The 24,558-nt window shown below is 41.2% G+C and overlaps 2 long non-coding RNA genes across 12 annotated transcripts in view; one reads left to right on the top strand and one right to left on the bottom strand.

The window, feature by feature from the left end:
- LOC144308025 (uncharacterized) overlaps positions 1-23,043 on the bottom strand; it is a 31,304-nt gene extending 8,261 nt beyond the window's left edge. The window contains exon 1 of the long non-coding RNA XR_013374676.1: positions 22,538-23,043. This is a non-coding gene — a long non-coding RNA (uncharacterized LOC144308025). The remainder of the gene's footprint in view (positions 1-22,537) is intronic.
- LOC144308023 (uncharacterized) overlaps positions 1-24,558 on the top strand; it is a 405,010-nt gene that overhangs the window by 153,808 nt on the left and 226,644 nt on the right. The window lies entirely within an intron of this gene.

Raw genomic sequence — 24,558 nt, 5'->3', positions numbered from 1 at the left:
TCCCCAATATTGGATGATCAGTAAATCTTTGCTGAATAAATAAGCAGCCTCATTTTTATAATTGGCCTCAACTTTACACATTTGGGCAGTTTCAAGAAAGTATGAATCATTTAGCTAAGATTACCACAGGGGAGAAAATTTTACATACATAATCTTAAGTGTATTTTATATCTAAATTTAATTAACTTTTCTGGTGAACCTAATAAAACCACTTATCCATCCCTCTTTTTAAGAAATATAATTACTTTTTATACATCCCATTATGTGTGTGTGTGTGTGTGTGTGTGTGTGTGTGTGTTGGTAGCAGAGAGAGGCCAGATTGTGTGTATTATGGGCTTTTAGCATGTACTTTATTTGGTTTGATTTGAATTTGATCTGTTTTAACTTCAGGGTGAAAAATCAAATCCAAGTTTGACAAAGAAAGAAAACCAAAAGCATTATGAAATTTATATAGTTTCAAACACATTCTTCATTTGGATACAAACTCACAACCAGCAATGATTCAGGCAGACGTGTCTCCATTGATTGGTTTGGTTTTAGATTCCACTAGATTTGCCAGACTTGGAGCTTGTTGTTTGTCAAGTGGCCTGTATGTTAATTGATCAGGATATCAGACATGTCAAAAACCAGAAGTCCTTTCACACTGCCTCGTTCAATCAGTGTCATGAATTTGTGTGCCACACGTACAGGTCACTAGTTTTAACCTGGCCCCCTGGCTAAAACTGGGACCTAAGACCCAACTAGTTCATTTCTACTTCGTATCATAAGCATTCTCTTTTTTGAGGCATTCCACTGCAATGCCTGCAGCCATTCAGAGATGGTCTGCAAACCCTGAGTAAGGATCCTATCTACCATGTGTTTGTGATTCTCGGTTCAACATCCTGTAGGCTTTTAGAGGCCTACAGAAAAGGCTGTCCCCTTCAAAACATTCAGAAACTTTAAACAGGCTTGTACATCTAAGTAACATCAGTTTCTTTGCAAAAATATACCATCTAGATATTGAGTATTTCTGTGCCGATGTGTGGATTGTTATAATAAGGCAAAAGGGTGATACTATTTTAATTCTAGTGCAGTACCTCTTTCTGCCCCATTGCCCTGGTCCAGATTTTCAGAAGTCTTTAGCAAGGAAGGTATACAGGTGGCCAGCACACCAGCCTGTTGTATGCAGGAAGAAATCAGGATTCTGACCAGCCCAAGTTCCCATCACACTCCTGTCCCATGCCCCTTCGAGTTCTGTTGCCAGCATCTTCTAGGGCTTTTGGGAAAGGCACCAAATAGTGTTGACTTACCCCCGAGGATGTGAGGGAAACTAGATGTAGCCAGCACAGAGAGCTGCTGCATGTTACCTGACCAGTGGTAATGATGGGGCTGCTAGGTGTGGACTGCATTTATTTAATGGACCTGAGAGGATGTCACATGAGCATCACTGTTCTGCATTTCTGCACAGCTGCTTATCCCCTAGCCTGCACCCCACACCGTGTCATCACGGGCAGCCTGACTTCTTAATTTTTGTGGTTCCTTCTCTAATGCTTTCTTCGTTGAGTCTGTGCCAGATGATCCGTTGTCAACCTCTCCCTCTTAAGGTGGGAAAATACATTTTTTACAGCACACTCTAGGTGTGGTTTCCGGTTGGAGTGTACCTGGCACCATCACCATCATGGCTCCTTTTCTCATCCCGCAGAAGCATGGCAGGAACTTTCTGCAGCTGCTAATCTCAGGGCGACTTCCCTTTCTCCTTTCAGCTGCTTCTGAACTTCTACTCCTTTGTAAACAACTCATTTTAAGTGAATTCCCTCTGAATGCATCCAGGGATGATGTCTTTGCATCGGACAGACTCTGGGAGATACAGAGTAATCTAAATCTAACTCTTATCACACATCTTACCATATTTTTATATTCATATATTTTTATTCTTATACTCACGTATTTATATATTCTTGTCAAACAGCCCAAAATCACATCGATGCCCTTCACTTCCTACCCTCCACGTGAAGCCAGGACAGAGAATAGGAAGGCACAGTGGCATCCAATTCTTAAAGGAAACTTTAATCAGGTGGCTTGTGGACTCTATTACAGCTTTAAAAATTCCTAAAATCATTTCCTTAGGTAATGAAATTTCCTGAGCCACGAATGAAGACTAGTAAGAATTAAACCCACCTCAGTGACTACAGTTTCCCTGGGAATTTTACTCTAAGGCATTTTTTGCACTTCCAAATGCTGAAACAGTTTGTAAGTTTTATTGATCAACCCTTGTCCCATTCCCGTGAATTATATCTATATCTGAAGTGGAACACAGCAAATGCCCCAGGGTTCTCGGAGAATGTTTTAGAGTAAGAACCATGTCTAAAAGAAATGACAGGCATAATTTATTTATGAAAGCAGAGATGAAATTCAATGCTGGCTATAGATTGGGTATTTTCTACAATGTTGTGGAGCTCTGCTGGACTTTCACCTCTCGGTATTAGCAGTTACTATGTACTTACCTTGCCCTTCCTCCTCTACTGCAAGCCTCTCCTGGACACAGAACCCCTGTTTTTCATTTATTTATGTTTTTCTCTGAGTTACTAGATTGCAAAGAAATGTGGAAAGAATGGTCATTTGGGGATAGAAGTGATGGGCTCCTCTCCAGGTTACCACTGAATTACCCAAATTACCATGAAGAATAAAGCAAACAAAACAAAACTACAGCACATGTTGTAGTGGTGGGGCTTCTCAGAGATGCCCTCTATTTTGATTAATTTCAAAACAATAATTTTTTATTATTTTTTAAAGGATTTATTTATTTCAGAGAGAGAGAGAGAGAGCAGGAGGAGAGCAGAAAGAGAGGGAAACAAGTAGGTTCCCAGCTGAGCATGGAGCCCAACATGGGGTTTGATCCCAGGACCATGAGATCATGACTTGTACCAAACTCTAGAGTCAGACACTTAACCGACTGAGCCACCCCAGTGCCCCTTAACACTTATTGACCAATGTCTACAAGCTTTGGTCGAGATAGAGATACCTGCCTAGTAGCTGAACACACTTTAGAACAAGGAAAAAAAGAATTTGCTAGACTCTGTATTGTAGTACCTAAAAATTCAAGTACTGCCTTGATATCTTGAAGCCTCATGGGACCCTAAAGTTCTGCGAGTCCCCTCCCTACCAGAAATGTCTCTCACTCAGCAAGAAAGGCTCCCTCCCCAGCTAACCAGCTTCATTTCAGTGGTACTCAACATAAGGGGTTTCACCTCTGGCCTGCCTGCAGAATTATTCACCCCCTCCCATGTGAAGGGGCACCTTAGCATCTTATACAAAGCTGGCATCCCCGGCTCCCACGGGTTCACTCTGCGTTCCCAAGTGCGCTCCCCGTCAACCCCTGCGTGCCATGTCCTCCTCTCCGAGAATGAGAGCGTATGTGACCGAGACAGTGCTGGGGACCTCCAGTGTTTGGTGTTGGGTGTTGTATGTTCAGCTGGCGTGCGCTAGTCTCCTGTAGCGTGGCTGCGAGGCAGTCCGGACAGCCTCCCGTCAAGACACAGAGCTGTAATACAGAGCATCGCTGCAGCCCGTTCTGGACCTTGGCTTTCAGGGGTATGTCCCACCCACCCTTCAGCACTTGGCTCTTGTGGGTTCTGCCTCAGGAGAATGAGATACGTAACCAAATAAGCAATGATTCCTGTCGTCAGAGGTCACAGCTGATGGAGGACCCGTGACACAGAATAGAGTCAGACTCTGCAAGTTATTATAGAAGTAAATTTATAATTCTGCAGAACACAGAGGCAGAGCTAATTAATTCTGACTATGGGAAGGGATTTCAGGAAGGCTTAATAAAAGAGATAATATTTGAGCTAGGCCTTGCAGGAGAAGTGGATGTTGGCAGAGGACAGTGAAGGACGTCCCAGGGAGAGGCAGCACGGTGATAAAAGCTGGGGGAAGGGTCTTTAGAATGAAGGGGGCTAGTGTGCCATCAGGCAGTGAGCAAAATCCGGTGGGGGTCAACTTGGAATGCAATGATGAGGCAGTCAGCCTGCAATCCTCATGAGGTGGGAAAGTGTGGGCATGTTTGATTGGGATGCTGAATGCTCTGAAGTCGATTTTGAGCAGATGTGTCTAACAGCACTGGGGGTAGGGGGCGCGGTGTCTGCGCCTACTGTGTAAGTTGCGCGTATCTGTGGCAATGTGTAGTGTAAAAAATGTCTAACCTACTCCTCGCCAGTCTTTGTATGTCTACATTTGTGCAAACATCATTGCCAAGTTGCAGGTAAAACGTTTATGTTCTAGAGCAGTTTTCCAAACTCAGAGCAAAACTTTCTAGAGACAGTTCCTATTTTGCCAGTTATATTTTAGTTTGTTTTTCAAAGTAAACCTTATAACATTCAAGTATCAGGATTGGTTTAGAAAAAAAATGTTATCTCAGATGGTTTCTGAAAATTACAACTTGATATAAAGTTAAAAATAGGAAAAGTTTTCCATCAACCTGTTGGCTTCCTAACTGAATCCTTTGACAGTCTTTTTCTTGCTTGTCTGTTGCACAAATATTTCATGTTTTAGTATGATAAAGATCACGGAAGTCATGAAGATAGTGGCGGAAGGTGGGTGCCGAGGAAGAATTTTCCACCACCATAAGGAAGGATTATGGTTGTATATGTAAGGATCAGTCAGATCCATAAACATCTTATGTATCACTGGGGAAAAAAAGTCTCATAGTGTACCTTGTTATAAGGTTCACCTTGACCAGGTTCATCCATGGTATCCTTATAAGAATTCCTTAGTTAAGAGAACTATTAACATCTAGAGAGGAGGATGCAAGCTCAATTTTCCTATTCTCCATTCAAACTGATAAATGTTTAACTGATTAAATATAGTTAAAGTTGTAGTGATTAAGGAAATGATAAACAAATGAGATAATTAACAGGGACAAAGCAGTTCCTCCTGAAACAATTATTTGTGAAATAATGTAGATCAGAGCCCCTTTTGTATCAGATGCCTTTATGTTTAGTGACATTGCTACACTATGGTTCATAGTGTCCGATCACTGGAGAACCATTCAATCCTGCAAGACCTACATCATTAATCTGCTTCTCTAAACATTAACTTTTAGACTGGTCCAGATCTCACTATTTACATGGGAAGGGTAAACCTGACCTGAGTAGACCGTGCTAGGGAAAATAGTAAAACTTGACTCTGAAAGGTTTTGAAATCATTTTTCTCTCTTTTTAAATAATTAGAAGGGTGAGACATTGCAAACATCAAGGCTTGTGCATTGCATAGGCGATTCAAAAACCTTCCTCTGAAGACTCTGGGGTAACATGACATATCTGTCAGCGAAGCAGCAGGCGGGCGAGGTGATGTTTCTGGGATTGTGGCAGAAGCTATAATGCACGTTACTATGCCAGAAAAGCTTGTTATTTTTCAAATCACAAAGCAGCAATGTAACCTATCTCAGTAGAATCCTTCTGTGAGGATGGGTATACATTTTAGAGCTGTAGAAAGACTGGGCACAAGCTTTAATGGCACAACTGGGTGGGTCCGGAACATGCTTTTGCTTCATTTCAGAATCTGAGAAGCATATTTGTTTATATTCATTAGCTTAATTGAGCTCCTTTTCTCTGAAAGATCCAAGGTGCTCTTGAGAGACGCTGCAGGTAATGAGCATGCAGTGCCTCTGAAAGTAGGAGCGGGGCACTCAAGGAGAAAGACAAGTAAATGAGAAATGAGACGCCTTGAGCATGAGTGAATTGGGTCAAGATGGTGCTACAAACTTGGTATTGCTCGTGCAGTGTTCAGTACACAGAACCTTTTGGAGGTGGGCATTGGCCATCCAATAAGACCAAGAGGAGATGGGTGGATAATACCAGGTATTTGATTCTCTGGACTCCAGGAAACCCACAGTCTCCAAGTGCTGATGATACCATTCCTGGTATAAGCTTTTGCATTCCGTCCCCTTCCTTCCCACAAGTCTGAAGCCCAGTGCTTGCCCACCTGCACTCCGATGGGCTTCTCCCTCTTGTGTCTTTCCTCCAGTGTGCCAGGCTGCACTGGCAAAGCTCCACCCTGCTGCTTGCTTGCCTCTGCATGCCCCTTGACCTCAGCCTGTTTTCATTCCTACCATCTCCTTCCTTTCATCATGCTTGCTCTCTGCAGTTTCTGTTTCTGCTCCCCGGGATTTTATGTGCTCTGCCTTTCTTGAAGAATGGTCTTCCCTGTCAACTCCGTGGGATTCCCTTTCTCTTTGTTCTTTACATCAAATTGTGTATTATTGCCCCAGGTAGGTTTTCTTTCTTTACGTTCCTCAACTTCCAAGGCTGGATGCCCATTCCACACTCTTGATTCCAACCCTTCTCCAGGCTGGGATCCTCTCCTACAAGTGGCAGCTTTGTTCCTCACCCCTATGGCCGGGACCTCTTCTCTTCAAGCTGAGGGACCATGGTTACTGAGGTTTCCTGTGCAGAATTCTCCAAGGCCATGAATAGGCATTAGCATCCTTCCCTCATTCTGAAGATCCTGACATCTGATTGGAAACTAGGGATGCCAGTGTACTGCCATGGATTGACTTCTACCCCTTCCCCATTCCTGTGTGGAAGCCTGAACCTCTGCTGTGATAATGTGTGGAAGTGGGACTTCTGGGAAGTAATTAGGTCAGATGAGATCACAGAGCAGGACCCTAATGCTGGCATTAAAGAAGAAGAAGACAGACCACGGATTGTGCCAGCACCTTGACCTTGGACTTTGCACTCCAGAACATGAGACACTCATGTCTGTTGTTTAAGCCACTCAGTCTGTGATATTCTGTTATAGTGACCCAATCATGCTAATAAGGGCACCGCAAAGCTTCTGACCCCCATCCATTCCCTGGAAGCACAGGTCACAGTTTCATAGCATAGCGTTTGTCCAGAAAAATATTCAATGTTTCCAATTCCCTTACCTGAGTCTGTCACCTGAAAATGCTCTGTCTTCATTCTTTCTTTTTAGATTTTTTTATTTATTCATGAGAGACAGAGAGCGAGAAAGAAGCAGAGACACAGGCAAAGGGAGAAGCAGGCTCCATGCAGGGAGCCCCATTCAGGACTCGATCCCGGGACTCCAGGATCACGTCCTGGACCAAAGGCAGGTGCTAAACCACTGAGCCACCCAGGTGTCCCTCAGTCTTCATTCTTTACAGAACATTGTAGAGGCCAAGTAGATGTGTTCTCAAATTAGTTATGGCCAAATGGGGGAAAATTGGAGGTGGTTTATATTGTAAGGGACAGAAACCCTATACTGGAGGTGGGATTCAGTGTGTTAGTGTAGGAAAATTGTTTTTACTTTTGTTCTGTATTTCATAGATACTTGTAACATTTTAGGAGAAGTAGACATGAGACTAAGAACAGGGTCACTGGTAAATACTGACTACTAGTGTAGGCTAAAGCAAAACAATTTATGTTAGAATATTTTCCACATTTTCCAATTCTGATCTGAAGTTGGTATAAACATGTAGGATTCTGCGATTAGCTCTTCAATTCTGTGATTAACAAAGAATGCTTAGGGCCTGGTGCTGCAGGGACATGGAAACTTTCAGTGGAAATAACTTGTTTTAAAAACTGAAATTTGCTTTGCATTAAAAAAGAATAAATACCTTAATTATTTGGCTCTCTGGTTGATTGGAAGTTGCAAAAAAGGGATTGTGGTGTCTTTGTCTAGTATTTTTTTAAATTAATTTTAATGCTAGTTAAAAGTGTGATCAAAGAAGATCAAGCTTTCTCCAAGCAGAACAGTACTTTATTTCTAATCCATTTCAATCCACTCCAGTAAATTAAACCTGGCAGAGAGACAGGACCAGGCCACCCATCACTGTGTAAACAGGAGACAGGAGAGCCCACAGGATGTAAAATCCAATGAATCCTGCCTCTGTTTTAGGCTACCACACTGCAATCACATTCTTATTCGTAAACACTTATAATCTTATAGAAAACCCATATTTCCTTGTAAATGATTGACAGAATTATAAATCTCAGTCAAAATATAAATTCATACGTTTCCCTATTGCTTTTAGAATAGTAAAGCTGAATCCCAAAGTCTGTTAGATTTCAATAATTCCAGCTGTCTCTAAGAAACAAAACAATTTCCTTGACTTTTATTTCAGTTAAATGTAATTTTTTTAAGCTTGGCTGAACGATGGATAGGTTAAGAAAATACTAATGTCTTAAATTAAGGGGGGAATTCTTAACAGCAAACAGAATGAGATATATTCAAAAGCCTTTCTTAAGACTTGAGTCTCTGAAGGGCTTCCTAAGGAGAGTTTGACTCCTTGACTGAACTTTCCTTGACTGAAAGGGATTGACAAAGATGCCAACAAACTGTTTCGGGTGCTGTGACTCATGCTGTGTGAATACAGGAGATTTCTGAGTCAAGTCAACCGAGTTGCAAGTGCATTTGGAATCTAACGAGCTTTACTGATGAGTACCAAACATCAAATAGAAGCTACTGGGCAAGGCAAATCATATGTTGGAACTGAACGCTGAGGAGATTTCAAAGGTATAATTCTTGCCCTTTGGAAACATGTTTGGGGAGGAGACTGAAAATAGATTTTAGACGATGTTTACCTCAGTTCTACAAATAAATTTTGCTCCTGCTCTGGGTGAAAACATGTTGGGGCCGTAGATTCAGACATAACAGGTTTATCTTCTAAAATTCACCCAGGTATCTTGAGGTAACATTACTCAGTCATCAGAGACTGGTAATAACCACCATAGTGATTAGCTTCCTTTAGCACTATGGTATTGTCCATGGCCCCACAGTCTCCCCAAAGAGACTGAGGCCAGCGGTCCCATGCCTTTGAACCCTGTCTTTTGTGGCTGCATTGGTGCAAATCGATGCACTCTTGCAGAATAGCCAGGTGCTGGCCCCAATCCCTCTTCTCCTCATACTTTCACCCTCAAGACCAGTATTTGAGTGGAGGGTAAGGCCTGGGGGCAGCAGAGCAGTAGAGGCAGAAAAAGAGCTGTCAGCAGATGTAGAGGGGCAAACTGGAAGTGGCGGCTACCAAGATTCCGGGAGGATAGAAAGCCCACAATTGCAGGGAGAGCCTTGGAATGGACGCACAATGAATCAGTGGGGAGAACCCAGAGCAGAAGGAGACTATGGCAGGGACGTTTGATGAATGATGCCATGGAGGAGGTGCACACTCTGCCTCAAGAGGAGGAAAAAGCCCCATGCAGACGCAGGCAAGACGGAAGGCGCAAGAGACAGGCCACATGAGGCCAGAGCCCTAGGCTCTGTAGTTAGATAGAATATGAATCCCAGTTCGGCCGTTTCCTGCCTGGGGGATCTGAGCCAGCTCCCTTAACCACCCTGGATTCCACTGCCCTCCTGTGAAACAGGAGGAACACGAATGACCTTGTACATATAACTACATCGGTTTGTGCACAAAGCGGAGGCCTTCTGTAGAGTGCTGGCTAAGGTTTGGAGTCCAGAGGCCAGCAGTCTGGGTGCGAGTTCCCAGCCCACCCCCGACGACTCTGTGTCTTAATTTCTCTCCACTGGAGGACAGATGTAAAATGGGGATGATAACCGTCATTCCCCCTGGGGGCCTTAATAAATCATGCGTGTAGAATAGTTAGCGTGATGCCTCTCTTTCTAAATTTTTAATATATTGGATCTGTTATTGAAATAAAGATGATTTCTGTGTGGCCGTAAGGAAATTATAAATAGAGGGTGTGAGATTCTGAGGATCTTCATTTTACTTATCTACCAGTATCCCAAAAGGAAACTGTAAAGACGTAGGGATTAGAAGGGACTACGATTTTTAAGCAATAGAAAGGTGGCAGCTGGGACTACCATAGATATTCTATGTTTAACTGTAGAAAGGGTCACTGGTATTTATTTTAGTAATTGATGTTAACAGTGGAAACACTGTCTATTAATTTAGGAAATGTTAATGTCTGCTTTGTGCTCAGATCTGTGCTAGAAACTGGGGATACAGAAATAACGTGTGCTGCCCAGGGGAGCAAACTCTTGGCCAGGGATGACAAAACCTCCAGAGCTGGATGGTGAGATGAAAGCGGAGTTCTGTGCTGGTGTCCCCAGGGGCCCCCAGTGCAGATACTCTTCTACTGTCTTTGCCAAGCACCTCACTCCTCCCCTGACGTGGAGCTGCTGGTAGGGATGGATTACAGGGATGGATTATGGCAGCTTCTCTTGGGGTTTCCTCTCCATTGAGAGTGCTCCCCCTCCTCTAATGCAGGATTTCTTAACCTTGGCACTGGGACATTAGGAGCCACATGATTCTTTCTTGTAGCAGGGGTCATACTGTGCATTGGAAGGCTTAAGCAGCAACCCGGATCTCTACCCACTGGATGCCAGTAGCACTCTTCCACCTGAGATGCCCAAAAATGTCTCTGAATATTGCCATGTGGCTTCTGGGGGACAAATTCACCCTCAGTTGAGAACCATGGATCTAATCATACGGTATGGATACAAAGAGTAAATGTCCTTACATGTGACTTACTCCTGTCCTAGAAATAGTTGGGCTGGGAGGGGAGATGTGTTAGGGAATAGAGAGCATTGGTGGGGAGCAGGCAGGCGACTGTACTGCCAGGCTTTCCTCCTCTCTTCCTGCTCTTGTTGTGGATTTTTGTCTTTCCTCCCACAGGAAGTGGATGAGGCCATCAGTTCTCACAGGTGTCAGTTTTAGCCAAATGGCATCCCCCCATGTTCCAGCCTAACGGATAAGACAGTGGATAATATAATAGCTGCAAAGTCCTCTTCTGTTCCCAGACACCTGTGTCCTTTTTTTTTTCTAACTTTTTTTTTATAAATTTATTTTTTATTGGTGTTCAATTTGCCAACTGGGTGTTATAGAATAACACCCAGTACTCATCCCATCAAGTGCCCCCCTCAGTGCCTGTCACCCAGTCATCCCCACCTGTGTCCTTTTCTTCTCTGATACAGCAAGGCAAGGAAATTGTTTTTGCTGTACGTGCTATTTCTTTTCTTTTCTTTTCTTTTCTTTTTTAAGATTTTACTTATTTATTCATGAGAAACACACAGAGAGAGAAGCACAGACACAGGCAGAGGGAGAAGCAGGCTCCATGCAGGGAGCCCGACGTAGGATTCGATCCTGGGACCCTAGGATCATGCCCCTGGCCGAAGGCGGCGCTAAACCACTGAGCCACCTGGGCTGCCCTGTACGTGCTATTTCAAGTGATTTAGGTAAGCATGTCATTTTGCTAGGGATGCTTTAAAGTCCCACAGACTGGGGTGGCTTAAACAAAAGAGATGTAGTGCCTCATAGTTCTTGAGGCTAGAAGTCCAAGATCAAGGTATTGGTGGGATTGGTTCCTTCTGAGGGCTGGGAGGGAGAATCTGCTCCGTGGGTCTCACCTAGCTTCTGCTGGTTTGCTGGAAGGCTTCGGCAGGCTTTGGCATTACTTGGCCTGTAGAAACATCACTCTGATCCCTGCTTTCATCTACATATGGCATTGTTCTGTGTGCCTGCCTGTCATCTTCCCTTAAGCATGTTTGTGTCCTTTCCAAATTTCCCCATTTTGTAAGGACACCAATTATATTGGATTAATATCCACCCTAATGATGGCATTCAATTTGATTACTTCTGTAACGACCCAATCTCCAAATAAAATTATATTCTTGGGGAATGGGGATTACGACTCCAGCTATGAATTTTGGGGGTGCACCATTCCACCCATAGCAGTAACTAAAAGAGAAAGCCTATTCAGTGATATCATGACAAAAAGTACTGGACTAAGTGGAAAAGAGAGAGATCATAATGTACATACACTTCATGTATCATAACAGGACATCATGTAGAGTTGACAAATCATAAACTACCAGCAGAAACGTATCTTTGGTGACAGGTAATTATTCAAAGAAGGGGAAACAGTGATGGTTCTGAGTTCTCACACTTGAGGATCAGCGGTGGGTTCTGGATCTGATTACGAAACCTGTATTATGGTGTTGCCATAAACGGAACTCCTGTCTCCTCTCAAATCCTGCCTGCCATCTCATTAAGTGAAGTTTGAGTTCTAGTGAAAACTTGAGGTGTCATTAATTGATTAAAATCACAGAGGACTTTTTTGGAAAGTCACATGATCAGCTCTGTCAGTGTGCAATATAGAGTGCCCAGTGTATGAGATTTCTATTACTAGTGTAAAAAATGACTACAAACTTAGTGGCTCAAAGCAATCTGATTTATTATCTTTCAGTTCTGAGGGTCTGATATCCTAAAAGATGATACGAGGCTAAAATCACAGGGTTGGCAGAACTAGGTTCCTTATGGAGGCTCTAGGAGAGAATCCGTTTCCTTGTCTTCTCCTTCTTCTAGATGCTGTGTGCATTCCTTGTCCTGTGGCCCCTTCCTCCTTCTTCAGAGCCAGCAGCACTGCATCCTCAGATGTCTCTCTGTGACCCTCTCCTGCCTCCCACTTTCACTTATAGACACTTGTCATTACGTTGGCCCAAAGGAATAATGCAGGATACTCTCCCATCTCAAAATCCCTAACTTAATTACATCTGCACAGTCCCTTTTACCTTGTAAGGTAACAGATTCCCGGGATCTGGGATTAGGAGGAGGACACCTTGAAAGGCAAAGGGCCTTATCCAGCCTACCAAGCTCAGGAAAGGACAAGGGAAGGCAGTTTTAAGTTGGACAAAGGGATAAGGCAATGGAGAATGGCAGACAGTCCCATTGAGAAAAGTCCCTGGCTGTAGCTCTTACAGGTCTACTAGCAATACTCTGACCTCTTTTCAAGCGGAGGCCATTTATCAAATGTCCTGGTGGAGGTGACCAGAATGCAGCAAATTCCACCTACTGCTCTGGCTGACCTTGAAATCCTGGAGGGGTCTGTGAGGTCCTTGCTCAGCGGTGTTTTATTGGAGTGGGTACAGGATAGTTTTTCCTCTAAGCCAGAGGATGGATGACGTTTGATGAAATCCCACATAAACTGAGCGTGTGTGGTGTGGCTGGTATAAAGCGCTGCAAAACTGTGCAAAGACCATCTTTGAGTTTCAGTTTACCACCCTATTAAAAATAGATCAGTTTCAAATGCAGATTCTGACAGAATCATTAAAATGAAAGAAACAGAAGGTTATATAGAATCTATCTAATAAATAGGTTGGGGGAGAAGGAAAGACATGCATCAAAGTTGAGAGTATCCAGTGAGGAAACCTGCCTTCACCGTGTGGTCGGGCTTCTCAGTGCCGAGGAGAGGCCAGGCACCCTGACTCCCCAGCTGCCTGAGCAGCATATTAATGTAGATGGAAATGACAAAATCAGTGATTTCTTTCTGCTACTTCCACTGCTGCTCTGGGGCTGTACTTTCAGACTTAGGGATAAATTCAATTAAAATAGAAATATCTAGCAGTTACTAAATTCAGTTGTTTATTTAATAGGAGTCCCCTGCGCACACTCGCAGGGACTATTACATGCCATTTGCTGTCAAAATAAGGCAAGCCAAGAGGTTAAAACAAGTCTATAGTTCTTCATGTGTCTAAAATAATTTCATAGTGCATTTTTTTCTAATTAAGATTTAAACAGGAAAATTATGTATGTTGGCTTGTTGCTTTTATGTTTTTATCTGGGAGAGATAAAAACGTTCTGAGTTATAATTAAAATCATTATTGAATTTTATATCAGCGGGTATCAGTGTTGTCAGTTTCTTGGTCTTAACCAAGATGAAATTCATGCAAAACATGCCCATCGTTTCTGTTCTAATTACACCAGTCTAGGAAGGGAAAGATTTCTTAATTTCTCCTCAAGGTCAATTTTTATAGATAACATTTAATCCTAATAGGAAACTGTGCTCTTTAGGAGGGGTTAATTAAACTTGCTACGTTAGCTATATACTGATGAGGAAATCTGTGGTTTCAGAGGAATAGAACCTAACCCCAGTTACTTAAAGAAAGAGGAGTCTTAAGAAAAAAGAAAAAAAAAAAAAGAAAGAGGAGTCTTTGGTTCCCCTCTTTGGGAGAAGCACAGGTAGATACAGAACTTCCGGGATGTCTTGGGCAAAGTTTCCCCCTCCATTCTTGACCTCTGCCTTGTTGACTCCGTATGCTTTTTTTTTTTCTTGACTCCATATGTTAACGCACTTGTTGTTTACATGGTGTGGTGATTACTAACTCCTGAATGCTTCTCCTTGCATTTATCCCCTGAGAAGTCATCAGCAAACCATCCCCAAACCCTGGGTGTCTCCACTCATCATTCTAATGCGCCACTAACCAGAATTATTGAATGTAATCCATCAACCTTGAACACTGAAATGGCATTTACTTAGCTAGCTGTTTCATTGGAACTTCATTATTAGAAAGAAAAAAAATCAAAAAGGTGCAGATCAATATAGCAATGAAATGATTAACTTTCTGTCAGTACTGAAGCAGATGTTAAAACTCAATTGAGTTTTATTGTCTGTCAGTGTAGCACTTACGTAGTGAGAGGCAGAGATCACATTGAAATATTTTGCCCTACATCCATAAAGGGAACATGATTTTGGTGTTTGCTTAATAAAAATTGTTTCCTATTTAATAGAACAAAACCCTCTCTGTATCTTTTTCACAGAGAAGAAAGAAAATCAACTTGTTTATTTTTAATTAGATTTTTAAAAAGGTGAAGCCTTTTCAAGGTATCCAAAGCATCATTTTAATAAATTCTGCAAATCATCAAGATGCATATATTCATTTCAGACGCCTTTAGAATTTAAGACTCTTGTAACTTATACTACAAAATTTATTTTAGTTATAATTCTAGTTTTGGAATTAAGTTAATTTTAGACATTAAAATGGTTATCATTAATTGCATTTTGTCCTTATGTTAGAAAATTATAAATTCCATTTGATGTCAAAATAAGGCAAGCCAAGAGGTTATTTTCCTATATATTTCCCCTATCTATTATTGAGATGGGTAAGCGATAAGACACATGGATTGGATGTATTTTAACTGTAATCCCTATAAGAAAGCATTTCAAAATACTCAGAGAATCCAGAATTATTGATAATGCATATTCTTGTTCATGAAGAGAGATCACATATATTCGTATTTTGTGCAGCAGGCTTAGGCTTATCTACGTCTTGTCAGTGGAATATTTGATAAGCCTACTCTCAATAGTAGATTCTTGAATTCAGTTATTTCCCCATGATATCAAAGGGTTGCTTTTGCTCAGTAAAAATGGTATGGCTAAAACCATGGTATGAAGACAAAATCTATTAATGTTCTGTGTTTTTAGTTGGCATCAGGCCCCATAAGGAATCCCCTCATTACTTATCCTCCATCCCACCCTCTTTACGTTTCTTTTGTGTTGAAGGGTTTAGAAATCTTACTACGATCCTGTTTGAACTGTGCACATGAAGCAAATTAGGTCTGGTAAACAGAAGCCGGATCAGGACAGATGTAGTCTTAATGTCTTAGTCAGTTCCAAGACCTTTGCATGAAGGGGAGGTCATTCAACCTAGACTAGTTATCTGGGATGATGCTACGTGTGTGAATCATAAATCCTTCAGCCTACACCAGCTATCAGAGATGATGTTACATATGAATTCTAAATCCTGCAGCCAAGGGGCACCTCAGTGGTTCAGTCAGTTAAGTATCCAGCTCTTGATTTCGGCTCAGTGCTGTGAGATCTAGCCCTTTGCCTGGCTCTGTGCTGGGCACGGAGCCTGCTTAATATTCTCTTTCTCTCTTCCTCTGCCCCTCCTTTTTCTCTGTGTCTCTCCCTTTCTAAAAAATAATACAAATGTACATGAATAAATCCTGCAGCCGGGATCCCTGGGTGGCGCAGCGGTTTGGCGCCTGCCTTTGGCCCAGGGCGCGATCCTGGAGACCCGGGATCGAATCCCACGTCGGGCTCCCGGTGCATGGAGCCTGCTTCTCCCTCTGCCTATGTCTCTGCCTCTCTCTCTCTCTCTCTGTGTGTGTGTGTGTGACTATCATAAATAAATAAAAATTAAAAATAAATAAATAAATAAATAAAAAATCCTGCAGCCTAGACCAGGTGTGTGGGATGATGCTACATGTATGAATTATAAACCCTCCAACTAGATCAGGTATTCTGAGATGTGGCTAATTTGTGAATTACAAACTCTCCTTCTGGCCTTCCCCCAATAGCTGCAGCCTTTTATCTGGGTGTCTGAACCCTGAAGAAGGAGAACACATCACATCTTAGATTTTGTAGACACCATCTCCGAGCTGACTCTAAGCTCTGGGTTTGAAAATGCCAATGATTCCATCAGTCACACTGGAGGATTCTGGGGGTTTGGTAAAAATAGACTTTGAGGGCATTAAGCCTGCATATCTGGAAACCATCCTGTCATCCTTTTCCTACAACTTGAGTGCACAGTTGGAAAGAAATAGTCAGCAATGGGAGAATCCCCTCACTTGGCTTCATGATCCCCGGAGCACGATAGGAAGAAATCAAGGGGGAGGCCTATAGAGCTGGCTTCCTTATTAAAATACTGCAACAAAATTAAAATTGCATTCCTGGGAAGAAATGCAGAGATTAATGCCTCCATCAAAACTCAGAAATTTCAAGGGCATTGTTTTCTGTCACAACCCCACTTGACTCCTTGTTTAAGCTGTGTGGTAGGTACCTGACATTTGGAGAATGTCAGAAAGATACTGGTTCGGTTTGTTGCTTTGGTCCAGATATCATTTGTTTTATTTGAACTCATAACAAATAGCCTGGCAGCAGATAGTTAATGAGCCGCCCACTTTTGACCTATATTTATTCTCCCAGTATCTTTTCTCTTCTAGATACTTTTTTCCACATAAACCTAATGAAGTTTGAGCAAGCATATGGGCATCAAGTTAGACCCTGAAGTGTTCGCACTGGTTTGTAGCTTTGTATGTTGTCATGTTACTAAGTTCAGGCCAATGGAATATGAATAGTGGTGCCATGAACAATTTCTGCCTTCCTTCCTTGAGGAAGAAAGACAGATGCTTTCCATTTTTTTTTTTTTCCTATTGGCTTAATGGCATTGGCAAGTGGAGTAGTTGACTTTAACCTAGAGATGTCAAATCAGCTGTTGAGGATGGCAAAGCTCTCCTTCCAGCCCTTGGCCATCCACCTATCTCTGGGCTGCTGCAGAAGAGAGAAGCGAACATATCTCCTCTTTGAACTGTTGTATTTACAGTTTTTTGCGTCACAGCAATTTAGTTTGATGCCCACGTAATAGAGAATATAATTCACCATTTCACATTCAGCCTGAGATATTTGTTCAATCCCAGATGCTTAGGTTTTCTCGGTCACTCAAAGTCCCTATTCTTTGGACTTGAGTTTTCTGTGTCATCCTCTCACTGTGCCGCACCATTACAATCCAAACTCAAGGCATATTGCCTCATTTCCACAAAGGACAACTCTCTCTCACACACATACACTCACACACAGGTAGTTGTTACAAAAATCCACCGATCTAAAATGTTCTTTGGAAGTAAAAGAAGAGTAATTTTGCAGTGGAGAAACCAGACAAACTCAATGATCAAAGTCAACATTGACTGTGGTAAGTCATGTTGACAGCATATAACTTTGATATGATATGAGAAAGACACTTCACCTTTGTGATCTTCCTCTCAAATACTCATGACCCTAGTTGAATCATGAGAGAAACAGAATTGAGAGATGTTTTACAAATTACCTGGCTAACATTCTCAACGCTGCCAACGTCATCAAAAACAAGGATTGTCAGAGAAATTGTCATAGTCTAATAAGCAAGACCAAGAAGACAAGACCACTAAACATAATGTGATGCCCTAGTTGGGATCTTGGAGCAATAAGCCAACATCAGGGGAAGAACGAAGGAAAATCAAAGGAGTGACAATTAATAATAATGTTATCAGTGTCAGTTCATTAGTTGTTACAAATACAGCAGACTAATATAAGATACTCACAGTAGGGGGAACTGGGTGTGGTATGTAAGAACTCTAGTATTCCTGCAACTTTTCTGTAAGTCTAAAGCTAGTAAAGATTCACTGAATGTTTTTTATTTTTATTTTTTTTAAAGATTTTTATTTATTCACGAGAGACACAGAGAGAGAGAGACAGAGAGGCAGAGACATAGGCAGAGGGAGAAGCAGGCTCCCTGCATGGTGCCCTATGTGGGACACTATCCAGAGACTCCAGGATCATGCCCTGAGGCAGATGCTCAACCACTGAGCCACCCAGATGTCCCTACTGAGTGTTTTAAAAATGCCCTTCAGTATTGTCTCTCTTGCTTTGAAGAGATTTCTTTCCATTTTAAAGGTGAAGTTCAGTGGGAGGTGAGAAAGTAAGGAATGCAAATGTAGATAACCCTAGCTATAACACAGAGAAATATGGAAAGTAGCTGGAAGCTGACAGAGAGCTTTTGTTTATTTTTAGAATGTGGATAGAAAGGAAGCATTGGATGGAGAGGATGAAACTCTGGGAGAAGAGTAGATAATAGATACAATGTCTGTCCTGAGAAATTCAGTAGTTAGTGGGATCCAGAATACGGGGAGAGAATAGAAAGAACATCTTTGCAATTACAGTAGGAGATAAGGAACAAAAGATTGCCCCTTTTCCATGCAAAAATGTCAGTTTAAACTAAGAAGTTCCAATCCCAGGACTTCTATTTTCACTCTTCACAGAAAAGTACAGTTTGGCTGAGAATAGGGAAACAGTCATGAGGTCAAAGGTTTAGTTATTAAAAACAAACAAACAAACAAAAAACAGCATCTGGGGGATCCCTGGGTGGCCCAGCGGTTTGGCGCCTGCCTTTGGCCCAGGGCGCGATCCCGGAGACCCGGGATCGAATCCCACGTCGGGCTCCTGGTGCATGGAGCCTGCTTCTCCCTCTGCCTCTGTCTCTGCCTCTCTCTCTCTCTCTCTGTGTGACTATCATAAATTAAAAACAAAAACAAAAACAAAAAAAACCAGCATCTGTCCAAAGATTCAGAAAAAGGGAAAAAATGGAAAAAGTCTCAGAACCTAGAGCCAAAGAGTAAATACTACAAGGATTTATGGCCTCTATATATTGTATCTTTCTCTCTGATTGCTGGTTTAATTTGATACACCTCCACTACTCAGGAAACATGGTACCAAGGCTCCTCTACCCGGTTCGTGGATTCACCAGAGGAGAGGTGGTCGTGTTCTTTATTGGGGCAGAGAAATGGCATCCTAGTGAAGAAGGGCCATGGGGCCAGGCTGCCTGATTTGAGTCTGTGATGTAATTTTAGGCAGATAATTTGTCTCTCTGTTTTCTCATCTGTCCCCAAGAATTGTGATAAACAATATACCCAGAACACATAAGCCAGCATTTGATACATGCATCAACTCAGAATTGGACTTTTAATGGGAAGACATATGCAAAACTGGGCCAGAGGAGTTAAATGCATTGGCTAGATATCTGAAGAAATATATCTTGGAGATATATTTATGGAGTAAATATTTATGGAGCAAATATATCTCCATATATATATATATATATATATATATATATGGAGAGAGCCAATAATATAAGGGAGACTGATAAGGGGTTATGGGACTGGAGGTGGAAGGTGTTGTATGAGCACGTGAGCTGGAGGAGTAGGAGTGTTAGTGGCCAGAGAGAGGAATATTTAATGTTAAGGTGTCTGAGACAAAGCCATCCATCTCAGACGAAGGATGACAAGAATTGACAAAAGATAGGGAATATTTGGAGAAATCAATGTTTGGAAACATCCACAGGGTGGCTAGTCAAAACAACAAAGTCTTACTGGTTCTGTAAGGACAAAGTTAAAAATGAAGGAAAGATACAAAAGGAACATTCTGGACATCACAACAAGAGCCACAGACTGATGAACATAGGGAAAGCTAGGAACAGGTGAGAGGTCAGCGGCCGGTATGTAGAGAGGAGAAATAATCCCATTGAGGTATTGCAACTATCATCAATACAGCAGTCCCAGAATTTAGCAGTGTTAAAAGAAATGAAATGGACTTATTATAGCATCATATCGCTACATGGAACTACTTGTTTTTTTTTTTTTTGAACTGGCTTGATTCTAGATTGCCATCAAAGTAAAATGTAATTCTGCAGATTCTTCTTAAGATATAATGTATTACTTGGTACCTGGTGTTAGATTTATTTTGGCTAACAAGTAATGTGAACAATCATTGTGGATTTTTGAAAATTGATGTATTGCACTGAAGGTCAATGTCTTCATTATCTGTTGGATGCTTGATTATGCCTTCGATTAGCATCGTAATGCAGAGGGTCTTCATGTTCTTTCTCGTGAGCACTGCATTTCCCCTTGCAGAAGTAAGATACCCATCAGCAGGAAAAGGGCATGTCTTCTAGGCTAGGAACGAGAGGGAGTTGCTGAAGCAAAAAGATTATAACTGCACTGTGGTTCTTTCTTTTGCAACTTTTGTTATGCCATCTTGCATGTTGAATGTGATAAAATCCAAATCCTTCATTAAAAAATGGCTTCAGCATTTACGTCATAGGACGTACTGAATCTTTCATTGTACTCGCAGTTGTTTCTTTTGCCTGTGAACTTGACCTCAGAAGTACTATTTTTTTCCTTTTCTTCTTCTTCTTAAAGATAATAACCAAATGTGATTCTCTTTGAAGGGGCATTTATGTCAAGAAGTTTGAAGGATACTAATGTAACTAGTGTGGATGGCTCTGAAATTCAAAGTAAGCGTGTATTTTGACTAGCTGTGACATTTAAGAAAAGATCTTTGATAGTGTCACAGTTTGGAAAGCTATTACATAATATAATTGATTCAAGATCATGTCTTTAAAAACTTGACTCCTTACTGCTAATGTAATAGATAATGTTGATAACACTGACATTGAAAATCCTTTTCTAAATAATGGAATCTAATCACAGAAAACAGAATCACCACTTACTTTATTGCTAGAGTTAGTTTATTTTTCAAGGTCATTTTAGTTTTACTGAATCATTTTAAACTTGTAAGCAAATGGCACCTATATTTTGTGGAAAGCTTCAATTTTAAAAGTGAATGGAAAGTAGCTTTTTTCATTTCTGTGTAGTTGAAAAACAGAGGACCCTGAGTAGTTGGGAAGCTCTAGTGTACCAGGGGCTTAGAGGTACAACAAGTGACAAGTTGACTTCTGGTTTTTTTTCCATCAAGTGATTCTGGAATTTCTGTAAAAACATCATGTGACTTGGAGACTTCAGTAATTGTTGAAGAAACCTGGGCTTGCAGTCATCTGCTACTATTGACTTTGGGTCTCTTCCAGGATAAGCCATTTAGCCTCTGTGATAGTGTAAGTTCCTTACGGGTCTAGTGAGGGGGTTGGGTAATGACTGTCTACACTTCAGAGCTGTGGATGAGAATCATTTGTGATGGATCATGCGAAGATAAAAGGTGCAACTGAAGTTGCTAATTTAGCAACATGTATTGAAGCAGAGGAAACTGACGTAGCTATGGGAAATAATGTGTTTGTCTTCACTAAGGGTTCTCCAAGTGTGCTCTTCAGATCAGCAACCTCAGTATTACTTGGGAACTGGTTAGAAATGCAAATTCTAAAAAAAAAAAAAAAAGAAATGCAAATTCTTAGGCCCCCATCCCAGACCTGCTGAGTCAGAGCCTCTGCTGGTGGGTCCTAGTAATCTGTGCATTGACAAATCTCCAGGGATTCTGATTCAAGTTCAGGTGTGAGGCCAATGGCTCTGAACCAGAAGTCAGGGCAGCCCAGGTGGCTCCGCGGTTTAGCGCCACCTTTGGCCCAGGGCATGATCCTGGAGACCTGGGATCGAGTCCCACATCGGGCTCCCTGCATGGAGCCTGCTTCTCCCTCTGCCTGTGTCTCTGCCTCTCTCTCTCTCTCTCTCTGTCTTTCAAGAATAAATAAATAAAATCTTTTAAAAAATAAAAAATAAACCAGAAGTCAGAGGTTTGCTATACAGAGTCCAGTGGTACATATGATTGACTTCATAGCAGTAGGGTTTCATCTCAGCCACACAGCTTTGCTGCTTTAGCCTGAAAGTGGCTACAGACAATGCATGAGTGAATGGATAGGGCTGTATTCCAGTAAGACTTTATTTATAAAAAGATGTAGGTAGGTCTGCTCAGTGGGCTATAATTGCAGATCCCTATTTAAAACCTGTCCTACTGGGGCACCTCGGTGGATCAGTTGATTGTCTGATTCTTGATTTTGGCTCAGGTCATGATCCTCACAGTCGTGAGATCAAGTCCCACATCAAGCTCTGAGCTCAGGGAGGGAGTCTGCTTGAGATTCTTTCTCCCACTCCCCCTACGCTTACCACTGCTTATTTTCTCTCTCTCTCTCTCTCAAAAATGAAATCAAATCTTTAAAACCTCTCTTACTAATTTTAGATCAGTTAGGCTTGTTTTCTGTGAGTTGAAGACATTTATCCACATAAAAGATTGTTTTTAATGCAAAATATGTTTATTCCTGAGTATATGTGGCAAACATGATTTCTCATTATTTAAATTTGTAAGGCTTTTCTGTGTAAACAGAAAGAGATGCTTACAATAAAATTAATTTAGAGAAGATACATATTCATTTCAAAGTATTAATAGTATATTTGGATTCATTGCAAATACATAATGAACAAAATCTTACCTTAAATCTCATTACTTACTTTGGACCATTTCTTGTATGTCATAATCCTTGCATTATAAGAAAAGAATTTTAATATCTCCTCTCAGCGTAGAAGGGCTTCATAGACATCATTGCCTTCACTGTGCAACTAATAAATGAATGCTGTTGATCATTTAAGAAATTAAACATTGGAAGCTGTGTCAACAAAAGCAGTGTTCCTGATCACATAGATGCTTAGAATCCAGCAATGTGGAATTAGAGAATATATCAAAGATTTAATTTGTGATATGACTTCACATGATTCATTTTATGATGTTTTCATGTTGCAGCCCTAGTTTTTAATGCATGTCATTTCTGATTATGGTTAAGTGTATCCTGGTAAATCATTTCTTTCAGCTGCTTGTTTAGCACCAAGTTTTGAAGTGGTGCCGTAGTAGATTTCCTATTCAGTCCAGATAAATGTGCTTGTTTCTAAGCCTCATCAGCTGCCACAAAGGTCCAGGAAGCAAAATCTAAGTGACTCACAGTGCTTTCAAGTTGTTCTTTGAGAGGGTTCTGGAATGAGGTTTGATGGAATCTCCTAATTTTCCAGCCACGGCAACCTGGTCCAGTCATCTGTCCCTAGCCATTGCCCTCTGGGCCGTAGTACTGTTTGGCCAGTCACAGAAATACTGATGTAGACAGCTCACATTCGTGATTTCCAGAAATTTTTCAATAGCAGGAAGTGTTCTCAATATATATAATTTCCTTTTTTCTAAATCCATAAACATGATTTAATAACATATACCATGAGTAAGTTTTAATAATATATTGTAAATATTTGTGTATGTTCCTATGTAGCACATGATAAATGTAAACTGTTTTCTATTCCCTTCCATTTCTTAAAATCTCAAAGCTGATAGGAAATATTTCTTTTAATTTTAATTTTGATTCCAGTATAGGTGTACAGTGTGGTGGTTCATCTATTTTGCGTATTATTCAGTGCTCATCAGGATGGCTATACTTTCAATCTCCTTAATCTACCTGTTTTCCCTATCCCCATCCTACCTCCCTCTGGTAACCATCAGTTTGTTCTCTAGGGTTAAGAGTCTGTTTCCTGGCTTATCTTTTTAACTCCCTTCATTCCTTTTTAGTTGGATTATTTGTCTTTTTTTTGGTGTTGAATTGTATAAATTTTATATATTTTGGATACTACCTCTTTATCAGATATGCCATTTGCAAATATCTTCTCCCACTCAATAGGTTGTCTTTTCATTTGATTGATTATTTCCTTCACTGTGCAGAAGGTTTTTATTTTGATGTAGTTAGAATATTTCGCTTTTATTTCCTTAGCCTCAGGAGCCATATTTAGAGAAATGTTGTTAGGACTGAAGTCAGAGGCATTACTGCCTGTGCTCTCATTTTTATGGTTACAGATCTCACATTTAGGTCTTTAACCCATTTTGAGTCTGTTTTTGTAATATAGTGTTAAAAAGTGGTCCAGTTTGGGGGCACCTGGTTGGCTCAGATGGTTGGGTGTCTGCCTTTGGCTCAGGTCATGATCTCCTGGTCTTGGGATTGGCCCCACATGGGGCTCCTGACTCAGCAGGAAGTCTGCTTCTCTGTCTCTCCCCCTGCTCATACTCTCTCTCTCTGTGTCTGTCTCAAATGAAATTATTTTTTAAAAAAGTAGTCCAGTTTCATCCTTTTGCTTGTATCTATGCAGTTTCTCCAACACCATTTGTTGAAGAGGCTTTTCTTTTCACATTGGATATTCTTTCCTGCTCTGTCAAAGATTAATTGACCATAAAAGTGTGGCTTTATTTCTGGGCTCTCTATTCCATTCTGTGGATCTGTGTGTCTGTTTTTGTGTTAGTATTATACTGTTTTGAACACTACAGCTTTGTATTATAACTTGAAATCTGGGATGTTGTGATACTTCCAGCTTTGCTTTTGTTTTTCAAGATTGCTTTGACTTTCTGAGGTCTTTTGTGGTTCTATACAAATTTTAGAATTATTTGTTCTAGTTCTGTGAAAAATGCTGGTAGTAGTTTGATAGGGATTGCATTAACTGTCAATTCC

This window comes from Canis aureus, chromosome X (genome assembly GCF_053574225.1).
Source record: "Canis aureus isolate CA01 chromosome X, VMU_Caureus_v.1.0, whole genome shotgun sequence".
Lineage (NCBI taxonomy): Eukaryota > Metazoa > Chordata > Mammalia > Carnivora > Canidae > Canis > Canis aureus.
Note: the sequence above shows the minus strand (reverse complement) of the source record. Positions and strands in the feature narration are given on the sequence as shown.